Below are 22,058 nucleotides of genomic sequence, written 5' to 3'. Positions count from 1 at the left end.
TGCATGTGATCGTGATGACTGCTACGTCACAAGCTGATAGATGGAGTGTTCCAGCACCAGGTACTGTATAGGGCTGCATGTGATAGGGATGACTGCTACGTCCCAAGCTGATAGACAGAGTGTTGCAGCTAGGGCTGCATGTGATCGTGATGACTGCTACGTCACAAGCTGATAGATTGAGTGTTCCAGCACCAGGTATAGGGCTGCATGTGATAGGGATGACTGCTACGTCACAAGCTGATAGATGGAGTGTTCCAGCACCAGGTATAGGGCTGCATGTGATAGGGATGACTGCTACGTCACAAGCTGATAGATGGAGTGTTCCAGCACCAGGTATAGGGCTGCATGTGATAGGGATGACTGCTACGTCACAAGCTGATAGACGGAGTGTTCCAGCACCAGGTATAGGACTGCATGTGATAGGGATGACTGCTACGTCACAAGCTGATAGATGGAGTGTTCCAGCACCAGGTATAGGGCTGCATGTGATAGGGATGACTGCTACGTCACAAGCTGATAGACGGAGTGTTCCAGCACCAGGTATAGGACTGCATGTGATAGTGGTGACTGCTACGTCACAAGCTGATAGGAGTGTTGCAGCTGCCATAGGGGGTAATTCCAAGTTGATCGCAGCAGGAAATTTTTTAGCAGTTGGGCAAAACCATGTGCACTGCAGGGGGGGCAGATATAACATTTGCAGCAAGAGTTAGATTTGGGTGGGTTATTTTGTTTCTGTGCAGGGTAAATACTGGCTGCTTTATTTTTACACTGCAATTTAGATTGCAGATTGAACTCACCACACCCAAATCTAACTCTCTCTGCACATGTTACCTCTGCCTCCCCTGCAGTGCACATGGTTTTGCCCAAATGTCCTGCTGCGATCAACTTGGAATTACCCCCATGGTTTTGTCCATTAAAGAAAAAGTTTGCTGCTGCGATCAGATCTGAAGTAGGCCCTATGTTCCAGAATAGCCATGCCACCAGAATTTTTTTTTATCCCGTCTGAGTCACAGCTCCTCAGCTGCTAAAAGTAAGAGTGGCAAGATGTGAGGAGACTTCAGAGGAAGTACAAGCACGCTTGGCAGCTCAACAGGAGAGACAAGCAGCCACTTCAGAGAATACCTCAATGCAAGGCTAGCTCGGCAATCTGCTGATGCTGCTAGACATACAGCATCCAAGGTCATGGAGTCCCCAGCTGCAAGATAAACACAGCAGTCAGTTGATGCTGCTAGACATGCAGCCTCAAGGGACATGGAGTCAGCAGCTTCCAGACAAACACATCAGTCAATCAAGGCTGTACAAACTGCTAAATCCAGGGCCCTGAAGTCATCAGCTGCAAGATAAACCCACCAGTCAGCCAATGCGGTACAAACTGCAGCCTTGAGAGCCATGGGTCTCCAGTTGCAACACAAATTCAACAATCTGCTAATGCTGAAAAAACTGCCGTTCTCTGCAGTTTAACTGCAGTTATAACCATGGCAAGACTTGAAACATGCTGCATTTTTACTATAATGCAAATATCCAGCATGATATGGGGGTAAATATGGGGAATATGTCCAGGCAATGCAAGCACTGCAGTGCTAAGACATGGGGCAGAGAAGCACTCGGTATGTGTTGCTGTGGGGGCAAGGTGAAACCACCACCACTCTTGGACCACCTGGGCCACTGAAGTCTCTGGTTGCTGGAACACACAATAAATCAAAAGTGTTTTGCTCAGACATTCAAAAATATAACTCTGCTCTCCAAATGACATCCTTCGGACAACAAGTCCAGTGGATGATCCAACATACATGCATGAAAAAAAATGTAGAGGTCAGGGTCAAGCCAAGCATCGAGTAGGATCAATGCTGCCACTTTCCAGTGAGAGTCGTCAGTTCCTTCAAATATACTTTACAGGATGAATATTTCTGCCATTGATTTCCACATAGTGTTGAGGTAAGTGTGTAAATACTCTGTAGAAATGGCTAGATGGGGCCTTTTCACAGCTAAAACCATGTTGGAAAACAGTGGCGTCCTTTTCAGGATCAATGGAATGGAGTTATAGGCGAGGACAATGTAAACAAAACTGAAGGCTGAAGATGTACTTCAAGGTCCATTCTTCAACCCGGGCAAGGTCGGGTATCCCAGCTAGTAATAATAATAATAATAATAATAATATAAAATACACAGAACCCAACTGATGCACCACTGCAGCAAAACACAAAGTAAAAACAAAACTAAATAGATATTATGAAATCCCTCATAGGAAATCACTTTATGCAATGAAACGCATGGGAAATAACACTTTATGCAAGATCGCAGTTGCATATACCTTTTCATTCAGCTGGTGCGATATCTGTTTGGCACTTAGCATATATATTGGTGATGCGTAGAGAAGCAGCCCTTATGGATTCTTTACAAAGCAGTACATAGTAACCTATAATTAGGGATATGTGTCACCGTATCGAGGTTTACAGAGCTAACAGTTACGATGTTGACATGCTGGCATTTTGCAGGGAGCGGAGGGTCAGGGTTAGGCACTGGGCTGCATGTGATAGGTATAGGGCTGCATGTGATCGGGATGACTGCTACGTCACAAGCTGATAGACAGAGTGTTGCAGCACCAGGTCTAGGGCTGCATGTGATAGGGATGACTGCTACGTCACAAGCTGATAGACGGAGTGCTGCAGCACCAGGTATAGGGCTGCATGTGATAGGGATGACTGCTACGTCACAAGCTGATAGACAGAGTGTTGCCGCACCAGGTATAGGACTGCATGTGATCGTGATGACTGCTACGTCACAAGCTGATAGACCGAGTGTTGCAGCACCAGGTATAGGGCTGCATGTGATAGGGATGACTGCTACGTCACAAGCTGATAGACAGAGTGTTGCAGCTAGGGCTGCATGTGATCGTGATGACTGCTACGTCACAAGCTGATAGACCGAGTGTTGCAGCACCAGGTATAGGGCTGCATGTGATAGGGATGACTGCTACGTCACAAGCTGATAGACAGAGTGTTGCAGCACCAGGTCTAGGGCTGCATGTGATAGGGATGACTGCTACGTCACAAGCTGATAGACGGAGTGTTGCAGCACCAGGTCTAGGACTGCATGTGATAGTGGTGACAGCTACGTCACAAGCTGATAGACGGAGTGCTGCAGCACCAGGTATAGGACTGCATGTGATAGTGGTGACAGCTACGTCACAAGCTGATAGACAGAGTGTTGCAGCACCAGGTATAGGGCTGCATGTGATCGTGATGACTGCTACGTCACAAGCTGATAGACAGAGTGTTGCAGCACCAGGTCTAGGACTGCATGTAATAGTGGTGACAGCTACGTCACAAGCTGATAGACAGAGTGTTGCAGCTAGGGCTGCATGTGATCGTGATGACTGCTACGTCACAAGCTGATAGACAGAGTGTTGCAGCACCAGGTCTAGGACTGCATGTGATAGTGGTGACAGCTACGTCACAAGCTGATAGACAGAGTGTTGCAGCTAGGGCTGCATGTGATCGTGATGACTGCTACGTCACAAGCTGATAGACAGAGTGTTGCAGCACCAGGTATAGGGCTGCATGTGATAGGGATGACTGCTACGTCACAAGCTGATAGACAGAGTGTTGCAGCACCAGGTATAGGGCTGCATGTGATAGTGGTGACAGCTACGTCACAAGCTGATAGACGGAGTGCTGCAGCACCAGGTATAGGGCTGCATGTGATAGGGATGACTGCTACGTCACAAGCTGATAGACAGAGTGTTGCAGCACCAGGTATAGGGCTGCATGTGATAGGGATGACTGCTACGTCACAAGCTGATAGACGGGAGTGTTCCAGCACCAGGTATAGGACTGCATGTGATAGTGGTGACAGCTACGTCACAAGCTGATAGACAGAGTGTTGCAGCTAGGGCTGCATGTGATCGTGATGACTGCTACGTCACAAGCTGATAGATGGAGTGTTCCAGCACCAGGTATAGGGCTGCATGTGATAGGGATGACTGCTACGTGACAAGCTGATAGACGGAGTGTTCCAGCACCAGGTATAGGACTGCATGTGATAGTGGTGACTGCTACGTCACAAGCTGATAGATGGAGTGTTTCAGCACCAGGTATAGGGCTGCATGTGATAGTGGTGACTGCTACGTCACAAGCTGATAGGAGTGTTGCAGCTGCCATAGGGGGTAATTCCAAGTTGATCGCAGCAGGAAATTTTTTAGCAGTTGGGCAAAACCATGTGCACTGCAGGGGGGGCAGATATAACATTTGCAGAGAGAGTTAGATTTGGGTGGGTTATTTTATTTCTGTGCAGGGTAAATACTGGCTGCTTTATTTTTACACTGCAAATTAGATTGCAGATTGAACACACCACACCCAAATCTAACTCTCTCTGCACATGTTATATCTGCCTCCCCTGCAGTGCACATGGTTTTGCCCAGTTGCTAACAGAATTCCTGCTGCGATCAACTTGGAATTCCCCCTATAGATAAGTGCAGTTCTGCATTTCCTCTTGTACATCCATGTATGTTTCCATGCACACAAAGCGTCCGACACTACTTTTTACTGACTCTTAAACGTATAATGGCATTGGCAATACTTTCAGAAATATCTAACATTGACTAATAAATCTATAATATTTGAAGGGTAAACTCATATTCCTGAGATCAGTGATACCATGATGAACATTAAATACATCACAAACCATCCCATAACATTACATTAGCTGAAAGAGTGATGGGATACTGAACGGAAGGTGTGGAAGCATGTAACTGTGAGACAGTGTGAACGTTATTACTGCATTATTTCAGCTGTAGATACTTTTAGAAGATTGAAGTTCAGTCTCGTTTCCTTAGTACAAAGCATCTTCAGAAAGCGAGTCTGGCTCCTGTCACATGTCAGTGCTGTGTGTCCCCTCTATTTCAGTGATACACTAAGCCTTTGTTTTTCCCTATGGTCATGTGATGTACAGGGAGGATGAGGGAGCTTCTAACTGCCAGAGCCTGTGATCTGCATTAAGATTTAGGGCCTAATACAGATCTGATAGCAGCAGCAATTTGTTAGCTAATGGGCAACACCGGGTGTAGTATGGTTTGCCAGCGGTCGGGGTCCCGGCAACCAGCATACCGGCGCCGGAATACCGACAGCTGGGCGAGCGCAAATGACCCCAAGAGGGAGAAAAGATGTTGGTATGCCGGCAGTTGGGATTCCAGCGCCGATATGGTGGTCGCCGAAAGCCCGGCTGCCGGCAACATGAAGACCACCCGGGCAACACCATGTGGACTGCAGAAGGGGCTATGGGGATGCAGATATAATGTGCAGAGAGAGTTAGATTTGGGTGGGGTGTGTTCTAACTGAAATCTAAATTGCAGTGTAAAAATAAAGCAGCCAGTATTTATCCTGCACAGAAACAAAATAACCCACCCAAATATAACTTTCTCTGCAAGTCCCAATTGTCACGATTTTCATGGGACAGTCTAGCAGAGCAGCAGTGAATAGTCTTTTCACTAGAGACGGAGGGACAAGGGGCATGCCAGCATCTCACAGAGCGCTGGCCATGCCCCTATAGTGACGAAAAACAGGGGCGTAGCTCGCGATCGCGGCACTCCCACAAAGCCACGCCCCTTTTCAGGTGGGCACAGCTCCGCTGCGCACAAAAAGTGTCCCTCTTCCGCTGGTCCCAATGTTGGGAGGTATGAATCTGCCCACCTGCAGGGCACATGGTTTTGTCTATTAGCTAACAAATTTGCTGCTGCGACCAGGTTTAGATAACTCTGCTAGTATACTGACACAGGCATTATTTTTATTATTATCTCTGTTAGATCTCTACTTGCTGCATAGCGGTTTTCTGAATGTCACAAAGTGATCACTGATCCATATGCCCAGCTGTAAGTCTGTACATGGTGTCACAGATGAGTGTAGGAATTAATGGTCTCTGTGTAGTTTAGCACCCAAGTTAAACTGTGTTGAACTGGCAGCAGTTATAAGGAGTCAGAGTTTACTTAAAGACACGGTGAAACATTAGATAACAGATATTTACTACAGTCCACAGTAATCAGTCCAGTACTATTTAACTCTTAGACCAATGCAGCCTAAATAAAGGCAGGTATCTGATTACATAGTTTCCAACATTTTAATACCATTTATCAGATCACTATGCTGTTGATCCAGTGCATCTATGTATCCCAAAATCCATTATGTCATAGTTATCATTCTAGCACCCTGCACCTTTCACAGCCCATGCAGTTCCTCTTTCCTGCCTGGGGTGTCACTCTCTGCTCTGTTTTTTTTTAGCACACTCTGGTGAGATACAAACCACTGTGTGCTAGAAGCACCAGAGCAGGGAGCGACACCCCAGGCAGGAAAGAGAAACTAAACAGGTTGTGACAGGTGCCTGTTGCTACTATGAACACTAATGTCATGTATCTTGAAATTAATTATAATACTACAACAATGGTAAAGAGTACACCTATAGAAAAAGCGCTTCTCCAGCAGCAGGCGAATGGTGATCCAAAAAAGGGGTGCTACCCTCACCCCAAATGCGTTATCCAAATACTAAAAAGAACTTGGATCTCCTATCCACTGCGCTTTCTCGCTATACAAACTCAAAAAGAAAGGGATAAACCTCTACTTATCTGAAGGGGTTGGTATTTTTCCATGCATCCCACCTTCTTCTTGTTAGAATATAATACGAGTATTAGTAGACGGTATTATTCCGATGATCCCAATAAAACCATGTAAGAGAAAATAAAACACAATCTAGTGTAATACCATCACATATATCCCTTCATCGGATAAAAATACAGTATGGATCCAAATATTCCAATCTATAAAAAGTAGGGTCCACACATATATATATATATATAAAATACAGTTATTTAATACTAAAAAGATTCCAATTATGCAGTGTGCTTCAGTCACATAGATATATGACACATGTCCACTTTAACATCCAGTAATATGTGAGGGTGGCTTCCTACCAGATTTGGGAATTTTGAAGTGCTTATAAAAAAGCTGTGCAGATGTTACAGCAGTCCCATGGAAAGTCAGCCTCAGTGGTCAGCACCTCGTCCTTTCCTCGTCTGGTATGTCCGTCACTGGTCCTCACCATCAGCCAACGCGTTTCGATCAGATCCGCTGATCTTTGTCAAGGCATATCCTGGTGGCCTCCTTTCCCAGCCTTTTATACCCATCCTAACTAGAGGTTCCTAATTACTGGGAGGAGCCACTCTCACTTACAATTAACAAAGTTTTTACATCCATTCAATTGTCAAATCCTAATCTAACATCCAGACACTACTCTAGGGAATAATGCAATATCTCTTTATTTCATAATAAGTATTAAAAAAGTCCACATAAAACGAGTTATAAACATTAAATATAAATTTGCGATGACCGGAAGTGCCCTGTGCAACCAGGAACAACTTCCGTCTATACTCTAACATAAGTTCCACACCGCAGGAAGACGGTATCCTATCCTTCCGCATTCACGTCACATCACATCACGTGACCGTTTCGTCACGTGATCGGGACCGTCCGTGTTAGTGTAGTACTATCTCGTCTCAAAGTATATCCGATCACGTGGTGCGCCATAGCCGGAAGTCCCGCGGCCGCCATTTTAGAAAGTCTCGAGGAGGTTTTCACAAATTATTATCTCATCACTATAATTCCACCAGCGTAAACGGGCGGAAATACATATGTCGCCATATTCCTTCCTGGAAAAACGGGATTTTGCTTTAAGTATCAAAACAATGATCATAGATATACATGAGATCTTATTTACATGAACTTTCCAATGCCCACGGTTCACATCCCCATAGTTGGTATGGGAACACGTTCTAAAAGATATTAATACATAATTCCAATACAGTACCATTTACTTTAGGACGGAACTCAATTAAGGAACCATTTGACCTCAAAATCTTTATTCAGGCCCCCCGGGATTAGGGTCTTCAATGAATATATGTATTGCATTTCTGTTTTCGCCAGAATTGCAGCTACATTGTTACACCTCCAGTTCCCCTTTATTTGTTTTAGTGCTCCAAATACCTTTAACTGTTTAATATCCTGGCCATGAACATATTTAAAATGGGATGAAAGTGCATGTGTTTCAACACCATTTCTGATGTTGCGCAAATGCTCTGTAAATCTTGTTTTTAAATTCCTGCTAGTTCTACCAATGTAAAACAGGTCACAGTTGCACCCCAAATAATAGATCACATTCTTTGAGGTGCAAGTTATAAATTCATTAATTTTATTAACTTGCCCGTTTATTTCGATTTCCATACATTTTGCTGTCCCTCTAACCTCCTTGCACATACAGCAAACCCCACACCTAAAAAAACCTTTTGATAGAGTGCGGGTATTTGCTTTCGGAGGTGACATAGCACTCCTAACCAGCTTATCTTTAATGTTCCTGGCTTTCCGATAAATAAATTTAGGTTTATCAGGCAACAGTTTTTCCAATAGAGGGTCACCCTTCAAGATCATCCAATGATCCTTAATTATTTTCTCTATCTGTTTGTGTTGGGTATTATAACTTGTAATAAATGCCAAGGAATGGTTCTTATTTCCATCCAATACCAATGTTTTCCTTGATGGAAGTAATAGATCCTTTCTATCAATACTTTCACATTTAGTGATAGCTTTTTCAATGCTCTTATCACTGTAACCACTGTTCTTAAATTTCTTAACCATTACATCGGCCTGTTCCCTATAGACCTCATTATCCGTGCAATTCCTCTTTAATCTTTGTAGCTGGCTGTGGGGTATAGACTCTAACCAATTGACATGGTGGCAGCTATTAGTGTGGATATATGTTCCCGAATCAGTTGACTTTGTATAGTTACGGGTTTTAAGTTGTCCATTTTCCACATAAACATTTAGTAAATCTAACTACAAAGATTAAAGAGGAATTGCACGGATAATGAGGTCTATAGGGAACAGGCCGATGTAATGGTTAAGAAATTTAAGAACAGTGGTTACAGTGATAAGAGCATTGAAAAAGCTATCACTAAATGTGAAAGTATTGATAGAAAGGATCTATTACTTCCATCAAGGAAAACATTGGTATTGGATGGAAATAAGAACCATTCCTTGGCATTTATTACAAGTTATAATACCCAACACAAACAGATAGAGAAAATAATTAAGGATCATTGGATGATCTTGAAGGGTGACCCTCTATTGGAAAAACTGTTGCCTGATAAACCTAAATTTATTTATCGGAAAGCCAGGAACATTAAAGATAAGCTGGTTAGGAGTGCTATGTCACCTCCGAAAGCAAATACCCGCACTCTATCAAAAGGTTTTTTTAGGTGTGGGGTTTGCTGTATGTGCAAGGAGGTTAGAGGGACAGCAAAATGTATGGAAATCGAAATAAACGGGCAAGTTAATAAAATTAATGAATTTATAACTTGCACCTCAAAGAATGTGATCTATTATTTGGGGTGCAACTGTGACCTGTTTTACATTGGTAGAACTAGCAGGAATTTAAAAACAAGATTTACAGAGCATTTGCGCAACATCAGAAATGGTGTTGAAACACATGCACTTTCATCCCATTTTAAATATGTTCATGGCCAGGATATTAAACAGTTAAAGGTATTTGGAGCACTAAAACAAATAAAGGGGAACTGGAGGTGTAACAATGTAGCTGCAATTCTGGCGAAAACAGAAATGCAATACATATATTCATTGAAGACCCTAATCCCGGGGGGCCTGAATAAAGATTTTGAGGTCAAATGGTTCCTTAATTGAGTTCCGTCCTAAAGTAAATGGTACTGTATTGGAATTATGTATTAATATCTTTTAGAACGTGTTCCCATACCAACTATGGGGATGTGAACCGTGGGCATTGGAAAATTCATGTAAATAAGATCTCATGTATATCTATGATCATTGTTTTGATACTTAAAGCAAAATCCCGTTTTTCCAGGAAGGAATATGGCGACATATGTATTTCCGCCCGTTTACGCTGGTGGAATTATAGTGATGAGATAATAATTTGTGAAAACCTCCTCGAGACTTTCTAAAATGGCGGCCGCGGGACTTCCGGCTATGGCGCACCACGTGATCGGATATACTTTGAGACGAGATAGTACTACACTAACACGGACGGTCCCGATCACGTGACGAAACGGTCACGTGATGTGATGTGACGTGAATGCGGAAGGATAGGATACCGTCTTCCTGCGGTGTGGAACTTATGTTAGAGTATAGACGGAAGTTGTTCCTGGTTGCACAGGGCACTTCCGGTCATCGCAAATTTATATTTAATGTTTATAACTCGTTTTATGTGGACTTTTTTAATACTTATTATGAAATAAAGAGATATTGCATTATTCCCTAGAGTAGTGTCTGGATGTTAGATTAGGATTTGACAATTGAATGGATGTAAAAACTTTGTTAATTGTAAGTGAGAGTGGCTCCTCCCAGTAATTAGGAACCTCTAGTTAGGATGGGTATAAAAGGCTGGGAAAGGAGGCCACCAGGATATGCCTTGACAAAGATCAGCGGATCTGATCGAAACGCGTTGGCTGATGGTGAGGACCAGTGACGGACATACCAGACGAGGAAAGGACGAGGTGCTGACCACTGAGGCTGACTTTCCATGGGACTGCTGTAACATCTGCACAGCTTTTTTATAAGCACTTCAAAATTCCCAAATCTGGTAGGAAGCCACCCTCACATATTACTGGATGTTAAAGTGGACATGTGTCATATATCTATGTGACTGAAGCACACTGCATAATTGGAATCTTTTTAGTATTAAATAACTGTATTTTATATATATATATATGTGTGTGGACCCTACTTTTTATAGATTGGAATATTTGGATCCATACTGTATTTTTATCCGATGAAGGGATATATGTGATGGTATTACACTAGATTGTGTTTTATTTTCTCTTACATGGTTTTATTGGGATCATCGGAATAATACCGTCTACTAATACTCGTATTATATTCTAACAAGAAGAAGGTGGGATGCATGGAAAAATACCAACCCCTTCAGATAAGTAGAGGTTTATCCCTTTCTTTTTGAGTTTGTATAGCGAGAAAGCGCAGTGGATAGGAGATCCAAGTTCTTTTTAGTAATTATAATACTGTAGTTAAATATTACCTTGCAGACCCTATAGAATGAAAATAGCTGAGAATTATGGCGGTCTTTGGAATCTGATCGTAGATGTGCTAAATTTAGCACATCTACAATCAGGTACTCAGACATGCGGGGGGACATCCAGCACAGGGCTAGTCCGCCCCGCATGTTAGGCCCTGCCCCCCCTACCCCCGCATGGGTGCAAAAGCATTGCACGGCGGCAATGCTTTTGCTCCTGGCGAGTAGCTCCATGCCTGCGCAGACTAGCTGCGCTGGCAGGCAGCTACCCGCTGCATCCTGGGTCGCAGCAGCTATGTGTGACCACCACCACCACAACGGTCCGGACACGCCTGCATTCTAACGCCATTGGCAAACCCCCTCCCGCCACGCGACAGCCTCTGCTTGTCAATCAGGCAGAGGCGATCACAGCCGTGAGATGTTTTCGCATCTCACTGGGCTACATGGGGTGCGCTCGCGTAAAGGGCTTCAGACTGCGATCGCTGCCTAGTCTGAATTACCCCCTATATCTTATAGAAAAAGAGAAATTCTAGTGTGTAGTTGATTCGGTACTGATTCATACATACATTTTCATGGACAAAACTTTAAAACCTGGGACAGTTTCTGGAAACTAGGGACAGTGGGCGGTTATGTTTTCTGGCTGCGGGTTACGACTTTGTGTTGTCAAACAGGAAGTTCTGTCAGTTCTGCCTAAGGGACAATATGAAGCTACTATGATTCAGGAGAACACACTTCTTGGAAATAACTTTTGCAGTACAATGACACAACATTTCCCAGAGGTCTGTTTCCCATCCTGCATATAAATACACTCTGTCAGAGAGGTGATTCACCATCACTTATACTAAGCAAGAGTGTATATTTATTTTATTTATTTATTACCAGTTATTTATATAGCGCACACATATTCCACAGCGCTTTACAGAGAATATTTGCTCATTCACATCAGTCCCTGCCCCAGTGGAGCTTACAATCTATATTCCCTATCACATGTACACACAGACACATTCACACTAGGGTTAATTTTTGTTTGAAGCCTATTAACCTATCAGTATATTTTTGGGTTGTGGGAGGAAACTGTTTTACCCGGAGGAAACCCACTCAAGTACGGGGAGAATATACAAACTCCCCACAGTTATGGCCATGGTGGGAATCGATTCCATGACCTCAGCGCTGTGAGGCAGTAATGCTAACCATTACACCATCCGTACTGTATATAAGAGAAACTGAATGTTATTGGGCAGTAAATCACAGAGGTGGACACAATACCTTTGGCACAGCTGACTAAGGCAGTAATGCTGGGAAAATAATTATATTTGATTATGAAATACTTTTTAAATGTTACATTGATTATTTAAAAGTACACCCAAATAATATATACCATGGGGGTCATTCAGACCTGATCACTCTCACGCTATTGTTTGCACCGCAGCGATCAGGTAGTCGCCGCCTACATGGGAGGGGGTAATTGCTGTGCAGTGGTACGAACGCTCTGCATAAACTAAAATTTGTGCAGTCTCTGCCCAGCTCAGGACTTACTCAGCCGCTGCGATGATCCTGGACAGAGCTGACGTCAGGAACCCTCCCTGGTAACAGCCAGGCACATCTGCGTTTTCCTGGACACTTCCTGAAAATGGTAAGTTGCCGCCCATGAACGCCTTCTTCCTGTCAATCTTCTTGCGATCGCTTTCTTCGTAAGTTCTGTCACTACCTGGCGATCCCCGTCGCCGGCAGCAGATGCGCCTGCGCATTGCGGTGCATGTGCTGTTCAGACCCAATTGCACGGCTGCGAAAAAAGGCAGTGTGCCAATAAGTCTGAATGACCCCCCCCCCTTGTCCTAGGTTTTCAGACACTTAGAGTATACCGCATTCTAAATTCTCCCTGGTTATCAATTCAAGTTAGCTTTGAATTGGAGGGACTTTGTTCCCCATCCATTATATCACTGCTCCACTATCTTTCATCCTCTAGGTCTCATACTGTTTAGAAGATAATACACATGATATTTGTTCCTTTTTCTTAATTCCCATATACACCAATTTGGCGACCTGAGGACCTCACCCATTTATATAATAACTCCTCCTATTTGGTCTTTCCCGTTCAGATAATAACTCCTCCCATTTGATATTTCACGTTTAGATAATAGCTCCTCCTATTTGGTCTTTACCATTAAGATAATAACGCCTGCTATTTGTTATGGGGGTTTTCTTCACTGGAGCTCACTGCTCCAGCTTATTTTCTTTGTTTCCACTTTCCAGAATATTGGGGGTAATTCCAAGTTGATCGCAACAGGATATTTTTTAGCAGTTTGGCAAAACCATGTGCACTGCAGGGGGGGGGCAGATATAACATTTGCAGAGAGAGTTAGATTTGGGTGGGTTATTTTGTTTCTGTGCAGGGTAAATACTGGCTGCTTTATTTTTACACTGCAATTTAGATTGCAGATTGAACTCACCACACCCAAATCTATCTCTCTCTGCACGTTATATCTGCCCCCCTGCAGTGCACATGGTTTTGCCCAACTGCTAAAAAATTTCCTGCTGCGATCAACTTGGAATTACCCCCTCTGTCAGTTACATTTTTCGCTTTAACTTGGACTATTGTGTGATCATTTATGTGGATGATATTCTAATATATTCATAAATGTTGCCAGTTTTCTATTCCTTAAAACCCATTCTCTAAATGCCAAAATAATTTTTTTAAAGCAGAAGCTATTAAGTTTTCGGTGTACATTATATCCAGTAAAGACATGGACTCTGAAGACTCAATCTATTGAAGACTGTAGTGTTTCTGGCAGGACAATGCTGCTTAGATTTCACCAAAGAGTACAGAATATAAAAACAAACAAAAAAATTTTTTCTAATACACACGGTGAGATTTTGACTATCTTTGATTTTCACTTTGCGATTTCCACTGAACTCCCCGGAGCCCTGAACCACCAACATTGACTATCTTTACTTGAGATTTTGACTATGTGAGATTTTGACTATACTATGTACTAGATTGTACACAATATAGTTAAGATCAGGGGCGGATTGGTATGCCGGACGCCGGACCAGATTCCGTTTGGCCGGTCCGGTCGTCCCCTCACTGGCTGGCCGTCACCACTCATGCAAGCCACCAGCGAGGTGGCGTTAACTGAAGCTTCTGCGCATGCGCAGTAGGTCAGTGAAGCATTTAAAAAATGACCACAGTCAGAGATACTGCGCATGCGCAGCAGCCCCTCCTCACCATAATACTTTGCAGTGCAGAGATCCGCCTCTCGTCCAGTGGCATTGCGTGTTTCGCCTCCCCGTCACACTGTGTAAAGGAGCGGCTGCTGCTAGCAGGCAAAGCTGGAGGCGGCAAACAGCCAATTCTGACAGCGTCACACACCAGTTGTGTGACAGTCAGTAAGTACTGTCTGCACCACATTTAATAATTATATAGTCTGCCTGCCATATTTAAAATAAGTAGCTGCATTTTATATATATATATATATATATATATATATATATATATATATAAAATAAAACAAGCGGTGTCCGGCACTCCGTGAAAATGCTATGTGCCCTCCGTGCTGGATAATCAAACATGGATCAATGGACAGGCGGCACTCAAGGGTCTTGTGGTAGAAAAGCGTGTATTTCAAATCACATAGAAAAGTCCAACGTTTCGGTGCTCAGCAACCCCTTTGTCACACGCGCTGACCCCCGAAACGTTGGACTTTTCTATGTGATTTGAAATACACACTTTTCTATCACAAGACCCATGAGTGCTGCCTGTCCTTAGATCTAATTATATATATATATATATATATATTATATATACATATATATACACACACACACACACACACACACACACACACACACACACACACACACATATAAAACCACAGCACTCGCCACCCCAGAAGCGGGGTGCAATGTCTGCACTCACCACTCATAGGGTGGGGTGCATGTAGCCCATGGCCACCAACTTAAATATATACAAACAGAAAATTCAGCACTCAATATAGCAAGCTCAGTTATCCTCACATCAATAAATAAATGATGGGGGTTTAGTTAGTGAATTGGCCAATGCACGGAAGCCTGCAAACCGATCGCCAAGGTACCCCACCTTCTTGCAGGTCCTACACTATCACAGAGTCTTAAAAATTAAAACCTGGCAACTGTATCACACATAATATAACTGCAAATATGCCCACTAGGTTTAATGTGCACCTGCCACATACCTTATGGCTTTTAAAGGTACACTAGTAACCTGACACTGGCTGATAAATTACTAAGAAACAGCTGACACAGGTTTAGGACAGTTGAGTTTACAGGGTTAATCTTTGGTTAACGCTTATTAATTAATAAATAGTTAATAGATAAATTAGTTAATAAGAGTTAGCCAATTCACTAGCTAAACCCCCATCATTTATTTATTGATGTTGTGAGGATAAGTGAGCTTGCTATAGTGAGTGCTGAATTTTCTGTATGTATAATATATATATACTAGGTGATTCATCGCGCCCTACCGGCGCTCTTCACACCGTCGTTAGGGGCTACGCCCCGTTAACCTCTGCACGCCTTTGAACATACGCAGGGCGGTAGATAACAGAATCAGAAACGCAGGGCAGTATAGAGGGCATACAGAAATGGTGTCCAGTTGAGATAAGATAGAGATGTGTAGGGGGGGAGAAAGGGAATGTGCAGAAACGCTGTGCGATGGGTAAAGGATAGGGAGAGTCAGGGTGGTAGGGAGAGGACAAAGAGAGGCAAGGGGTTAGAGAGAAAATACCGTTGCAAGAGGCTACGACCCGTTATCCCCTGCACGGGCTTCAGCTGTGCTATAATTGTTTTTAGATGGAGTATTACCTGATTTTTTTTTTTTTATGGCAGTGGGTAAATATTGTAAGGGGGCGTAGGCCTTTGTGAGGGCGTGCAGAGTGGCCGCAGGGCACAATGAATAACATAGTGTAGAGTGTAGTATATATTGCTAGTGTCTGCATTATGAAGTACCAGATGAGTAACAGCAATGCACTGTAGATAAGATACCAAAGTGCTGTGGCCACAGGTAGCAGAGCCGCTTATACACACAATGGCCACAGGTAGCAGAGCCGCTTATACACTCAATACCCACAGGTAGCAGAACCGCTTATACACACAATACCCACAGGTAGCAGCGCAGCTTATACACACAGCGCCCACAGGTAGCAGCGCAGCTTATACACACAGTGGCCACAGGTATCAGAGCCACGTATCCACAGTGGCCAGAGGTAGCAGGGCAGCTTATACACACAATACCCAATGGTAGCAGAGCCGCTTATACACACAATGGCCACAGGTAGCAGAACTGCTTATACACACAATGGCCACAGGTAGCAGAGCCGCTTATACACACAGTGCCCACAGGGGGCAGAGGCGCTTATACACACAGTGCCCACAGGTAGCAGAGCCGCTTATACACACAATACCCACAGGTAGTAGAGCCGCTTATACACACAATGGCCACAGGCAGCAGAGCCGCTTATACACACATTACCCACAGGTAGCAGAGGCGCTTATACACACAGTGGCCACAGGTAGCAGAGCCGCTTATACACACAATGCCCACAGGTAGCAGAGCCGCTTATACATACAATACCCACAGGTAGCAGAACCGCTTATACACACAATACCAACAGGTAGCAGAGCCGCTTATACACACATTACCCACAGGTAGCAGAACCGCTTATACACACAATACCCACAGGGGGCAGAGGCGCTTATACACACAGTGCCCACATGTAGCAGAGTGGCTTAAACACACAATGGGCACAGGTAGCAGAGCCACATGTACACACATTACCCACAGGTAGCAGAACCGCTTATACACACAATACCCACAGGGGGCAGAGACGCTTATACACACAGTGCCCACAGCTAGCAGAGCCGCTTATACACACAATACCCCCAGGTAGCAGAGGCGCTTATACACAGTGCCCACAGGTAGCAGTTTGCCGGGTTGGTGCGGTTGGGGGTGGGTGGGTGTGAGGGTGCTATGGTTGCAGGGGCGGGTGGGTGGTGCTGCAGGTAGGGGAGGGGTTTGGGTGCGGGAGCAGGGGTGCTGTGCGTAGTGGAGGGTCGGGGCGCCATGGGTGGGGAGTTGGGAGCAGGGGTGATGTGGGTTTGGGAGGGTTGGGGGGGCTGTGGGAGAAGCTGGTGTGGGAGTGCCGTGGGTAGGGGAGGGGGTGGGTTCTGGGCGTGGGGGCGTTGTGCCATGGGTGGGGGACAGGTGTGGGGGGGCAGTGGCGGGTGCAGTGGTGGTGCGGATGGGGGGTGGAAGGCGGCTGCGGGGGTTCCGAGGGTTGGGGGGGTGGCGTGGGTGGGGGAGGGGGTGCAGGAGCAGGGGTGTTGCGGATGGGGGAGGGGTGGGTGCAGGAGGGGCAGATGCGGTGGTGGAGTGGAGGATGCAGGGGTGTAGCGGGGGGAGAGGTGGGTATGGTGGTGGAGTGGGGGGGTGCCACGAGTGGGGGAGGGGGCGGTTTGCCGGTGTGGTGCATTTGGGGGGGGGGGTGTTTGAGGGTGCCACGGTTGCAGGGGCGGGTGCTACAGGTAGGGGAGGGGTGGGGGTGCGGGAGCAGCGGTGCTGTGCATAGGAGAGGGGCGGGGGTGCCATCGGTGGGGGGTTGGGAGCAGGGGTGATGTGGGTGTGGGAGGGCGGTGGGAGAAGCTGGTGTGGGAGTGCCGTGGATGGGGGAGGGGGGACAGGTGCGGAGAGGGGGCAGGGGCTGGAGCAGTGGTGGTGCAGTTGGGTGGTGGGAGGCTGCTGCTGGGGTTCCGAGGATTGGGGCGGTGGTGCGGGTGGGGGAGGGGTGGGTGCAGGAGGGGCAGATGCGGTGGTGGTGCGGGTTGGGTGAAGAGTGCAGCGGGGGGGAGAGGTGGGTATGGGGGAGGGGCAGGGTTGCAGTGGGTGGGGGAGGGGCGGGGGGTGGGGCGGGGGGTGCTGCAGGTGTGGGAGCTACGGGTGGGGGCGTGAGTGCCGCAGGTGGGAGCGGATGTGGGGGATGCGTTGGGTGCCGCAGGGGGGGGCAGCGGGTGTTGGTGCTGTGGGTGGGTGAGGGGGCAGAGTGCCACGGGTGGTGCGGGTGTTGGTGCTGCGGGTGGGGGAGGGGGTGGAGTGCCACGGGTGGTGGGTGGATGCAGTGGGTACCGCGGGTAGGTGTCGCGGGTGTTGGTGCTGCGGGTGGGGGAGATGGTGGGAGTGCCGCGGGTGGGGGGCGAATGCGGTTGGTTTCCGCGGGTGTTGGTGCTATGGGTGGGGGAGGGGGCGGGAGTTCCGCGGGTGGGTGGCGCGGGTGTTTGTGCTCTGGGTGGGGGAGGGGACGGGAGTGCCACGGGTGGTGGGTGGATGCGGCGGGTGTTTATGCTACGGGTGTGGGAGGGGGCAGGAGCAGTGGCGCCACAACGTGGGTGCGGGGGGTGCGGGCCGCACCCGGGTGTTACCCTCTGAGGGGTGACACCAAAGTGCCGGCTCCTGTCACAGTGCAGAAGCCAGCACTGCAGATTCAGCAGTGTCCGGGTGAAGGCCGTATCCCCCGACCCACAATGTGCCGAAAACGGGGGGTCGGGACGCGAAGCCACGCCCCCTTTTTACCCGCGACCGCACCGGGTCTTATAAAAGTAAGTGACGGGTGGATGCCGCGGATGTTGGTGCTGCGGGAGGGGGAGAGGGAGGGAGTGCCGCGGGTGGGGGGCAGATGCGGGTGGTTGCAGCGGGTGGGAGGGGGGGCGAGTGCGGCTGCGAGTGCTCAGCATGTCCCCCTGACTCAGCGGCAGCCGCAAAACTGTGAGGCGGGTAGTGTGAGTTCCGCTCACAGTCAGCGGCTGCGATGTCACCAGGGGCAGAGAGTGTACGGGGAGAAGGGAGACAGGGGACTGGGCGGAGATGGGGAGGGGACTGGGTGGAGAGAGGGAGGGGACTGTTCCTGCCCAGATCTGTGCCTGTGACTCCGCCCAGCGTTACGGCCAGGCACAGAATCACAGAGTTGGGCTAATATATAGGAGATATATATATATATATATATATATATATATATATAGAAAGTTCCAAGAGTAACCACCAGAGGGATCAAACTCAGATAGACCAGCACACTGCTTTAATGCAATAAGCAGTGTGCTGGTCTATCTGAGTTTGATCCCTCTGGTGGCTACTCTTGGAACTTTCTACATTATTACACTGACCGAGCACCAGCATCGATTATAATAGAAAGTGTGAAGCGGCTTCTTTTGTGGATTTTTCTATATATATATATATATATATATATACACACACATATATATATATATATATTTGTTAGTGGCGGCACTCACTGGACTTACACATACAAATAAAGACACTGCACTACCACCAGCACAGTACTAATGTCTCGGAGTCTAATCCTTCATCAGAGTACTCTGATGAAGGATTAAACTCCGCAATGGTTGTCTGGTGGTTGTGCAGTGTCTTTATTTGTATGTATAAGTCCAGTGAGTGGTGCTGCCTCTAACAAATTGCCTATCTAACTTTAGGATGGCACCGGGGCCGTTGTAACGTCTATCAGAAGTGCCGGGCTCTGCTGCAGTTACATATATATGTATAAGTATATAACGCGCTCTACCTGGTGCAATGTGTATAACACGCTCTGACTGGTGCAATATGTATAATGTGCTTTACCTGGTGCAATGTGTATAACGTGCTCTACCTGGTGCAATATGTATAATGTGCTTAACCTGTTGCAATATGTATAATGTGCTCTACCTGGTGCAATGTGTATAATGTGCTTTACCTGGTGCAATGTGTATAATTTGCTCTGCCTGGCGCAAAGTGTAGACATGCTCTATCTGGCGCAATATGTATAACATGCTCTACCTGGCACAGTGTGTATAAAGGGTTCTACCTGGTGCAATGTGTATAAGCGGCACTGCTGTGTGGTGTAAAGTGAATTGGCACTATTATGTGGCCACGCCCCTTCCCCATTAAGCCACACCCCTAACATTTTGCAGCGCGCACATTCATACCTGCATGTAATCATGCCTTCTGAGCAGTAATCCCGCCCACTTCAGACTCCACCCCCTCAACAGACCCCCACCCCTATTAGGGCTGCTTTCATAAATTTCCTGGGCTGGTTTTCGATCCCAATCCGACCCTGATTACCACAGACTCCCTGCTCCACTATTCAGACAATGCAGAAACCGGGTGCCAACCTGCAGGCATCTTGCTATAATTGAGCTATTTGCATTTGACTGAAACTGCAGCTTTTTGGGGACTATATTTTACACTTGCAATTGCATCATCCCACTGATTACACTGCACATACCAGGCAGTGTTCATAAACATCATAGTGTGTGGCACCACTGATTAAATCACAATGGGTGAATTTACACACGTCACAATGACTGACTCTACAATTGGTGATATCACAATAGATGTCACTACTGATGACCTCAAAATGGATGACATTGCAATCTGTGCATCATAACGATGAGTACATCGCTTTTACATCACATTGACAGACTGGCATAACTGACAATATGGATGACCTCACAATGGGTGACATTACCAAAGGTGACCTCACAATACTGGATATAGTAATAGTGACAATATAATGACTGGCATCACACTTGACATCATAATAGGTGAAATCACCGATGACATCACAGGGTATGAAAATGAGTGACATTACAGAATAAATCACAGTGGTTGACATCACAATTGGGACACAGCCAGCATCACAATAAAGGACATTGTGATATCACAAAGATTGACATAACTATCACCTTGGCCATAACCACAATGAGTGATATCACTGACTATATGACAATTAGTAACACAACTGATGAGTTAACCATAGGTGACATCACTATGTTTAAAATCAAAATGTATCACAATAGGCAACATCCTGGTGACTACATAATAGGTTACATGCCTTATGATGTCACTATGTGTGACATAACAGATGATCACAACAGGTGACATTGGATTACTCACTTGTTTTGTGCTGAGAATCACTAGCGTGTAATCCATCTTGTCTACATTTTATTTTATTCACAATGTTAAATACATTGGATCAAGAAAAGCTATTTACTATGGAAACACCATATTTTGAGAAGAGGACACTATTATTTTTTTCTACATAGGGGCAACATATATTACTTTATTAGTTATAGGAAGGGGCATAGTGTGGATGGAGCAGGTTGAGTTTCTGCTTCAGGTGCCAGCTCCTATTGGGAACAGTCACCAGCTGTGGTGGCTCAGACATTGTTTATCCAAAATCTTAAAGATGCCAACTTGACTTGTTCCTGCAGTCCCAGGTAGAACTGCACGAAAGCAGTCGCCCCCTGACCTCTACTCCTGCCTTGTGACTTATGCTCCTCCCCTCACTTCCTTCAATCTAGGGATGGCCATTGGTGTGTTTGTCATCGATGGTAACCATAGATGGCGATATGGAAAGTAACCATCGATGGCTGCCAAGTATGAAGTAGATAACTATTGATGGTTACCACTATCGATGGTCATCCCTGTTTTTTCACTGACGTTCATGAGCCAATCAGAATACAGGAGCGTGGTGTCACATGTGTCAGGGGTGGAGCTATGCTCTGTGTCCCGGCACCACATTAAAAAATAAAATGAAATATTTGGTTATACCTTTCCATCGATGGAGGGAAACCATCTGATTCTTCCCCATCGATGGCAAACGTATTCTATATCGGCCATAAACCATCGATGATTCTGAGTCATCGACGGTCGATAGCCATCCATACTTCAATCATGGGGCTGACATTTGCACTTGGGGCATCAGCTAGCCATAGGCCGAACTGCAATGAAGTGTAAAGTCACAAGTGACCAGGGACGAGAGTCAGTGTGGCTGTAAGAAGCTGAGAGTTTCTGGAGCACAGACTTCGGGCTGATCACCATACAGAAATCCAACTCACTTGAGACAAGGGAAGGGAGAGAGATAACGTGGAGTCAGTTGCCC

The sequence above is a fragment of the Pseudophryne corroboree genome, chromosome 3, assembly GCF_028390025.1.
Source record: "Pseudophryne corroboree isolate aPseCor3 chromosome 3, aPseCor3.hap2, whole genome shotgun sequence".
Lineage (NCBI taxonomy): Eukaryota > Metazoa > Chordata > Amphibia > Anura > Myobatrachidae > Pseudophryne > Pseudophryne corroboree.
This window is presented reverse-complemented; position numbering follows the sequence as displayed.